The following is a 1,493-nucleotide window of genomic DNA, read 5'->3' on the forward strand; positions in this document are numbered from 1 at the left end:
TCGACACGTATTGTTCGATCTGTACATTGTCATTATCGTCAGCTTAGTATTTAAATATATTATTCATTATTATTTTCTTAAAACACTGTTTTTCAATTATTCCGCCCATCACGAACCCAATCCGACAAGCGATTCAAACCCGCAACGAATCGCTGTTACAGCCTTTTTCGGAGCCAATTCTTCCCTTTCAGTCCATTGTTTCGACTGTTCTTTCGTCTCAGTTATAAAATGATGAACCCATGTTTCATCCATGGTTATGAATCGACGCAAAAACTCGGCCTTATTACTGCGAAACATCGCCAAACACTCGATTGAAACATCCTCACGACGCTGTTTTTATTCAATTGTGAGCAAACGCGGCACCCATTGTGCGCACAGCTTTTTCATGTTCAAATTTTCAGTCAATATGCGATGTACAGCACTTTTTGATATGCCTACCATGTCAGCTAACTCGCGCACTTTCAGTCGACGGTCATCCAATATCATTTTGTGGATTTTCGTCACGATTTCTGGCGTGGTCACCTCATTTAGTCGACCACTGCGATGTTCGTCTTGGCAGCTCTTACGGCCTCTTTTAAACTCTGCCACCCAATTTGCCATTTGCCATTTGTCAATCTGCCATTTTATTGTTGTAAACGAGGGAGCAGACTCTCCCAGAGTAGAATCTAGCTCAGTTTTGATATTGGTTGGACTGAGACCTTTCAAATGAAAATATTGTATCACATAACAATGACCAATTTTCTCCATGTTTACAAATGTACTGAGAGTGTTCACTATTGATGGCTGCCAAACTAATACTAAACAACGTAGCGTCTTGAAACTTCAAACTTCAGCTTTATAAGGTTGATGCTTTCGGCTATAGTGATTTTTTTCAAACAACAACCACCATCTATACGTCAGGTCGGATACTTCTGGGACTACCCTCGTATATCTAACTTAACCTAACGCACGAACCTCCGTTTCCATCTCTTCCCCCCCCCCCTCTCTCTCTCCTTCCATTAACTCATTCACTCAGTTGCTCTCCCATTTCTCCCTTCCCTCTCCATCCCTTTTCATCACAACCTTTTCATTCATACCTCTCCCTCCCCTATCTTCCCCAATATCTCCCCCACCTTCTCCCTCAACTTATTCCCTCCCCATCACACCCTATACATCTCACCCACACATGTTCCCAGTTCTTCACTTCACATATCCTGCATCTCCTCTTCTCCTCTCCCTTCCAATACATACCCTCTCTCATCTAATTCCCCATTCTAAACCTGATCTCTCCTCCACCTTTCTCCTGTCCATCCCTTTTCCAAGTATTTCTCTATCCCTTCTCCTTTCACAAACTGATACCATTTGTTGCTCCTTGACTCCCTAATCTTTTTTTCTCTCTCTTTCTCTCTCTTTCTCTCTCTCTCTTTCTCTCTCTCTCTCTCTCTCTCTCTCTCTCTCTCTCTCTCTCTCTCTCTCTCTCTCTCTCTCTCTCTCTCTCTCTCTCTCTCTCTCTC

At 42.9% G+C, this 1,493-nt stretch overlaps 1 pseudogene; it reads right to left on the reverse strand.

The window, feature by feature from the left end:
• LOC116849329 overlaps positions 1 to 1,493 on the reverse strand; it is a 4,361-nt pseudogene that overhangs the window by 1,136 nt on the left and 1,732 nt on the right.

Source organism: Odontomachus brunneus, unplaced genomic scaffold (genome assembly GCF_010583005.1).
Source record: "Odontomachus brunneus isolate Ranch 3 - 2012 unplaced genomic scaffold, Obru_v1 Obru_scaffold_111, whole genome shotgun sequence".
NCBI classification, from domain to species: domain Eukaryota; kingdom Metazoa; phylum Arthropoda; class Insecta; order Hymenoptera; family Formicidae; genus Odontomachus; species Odontomachus brunneus.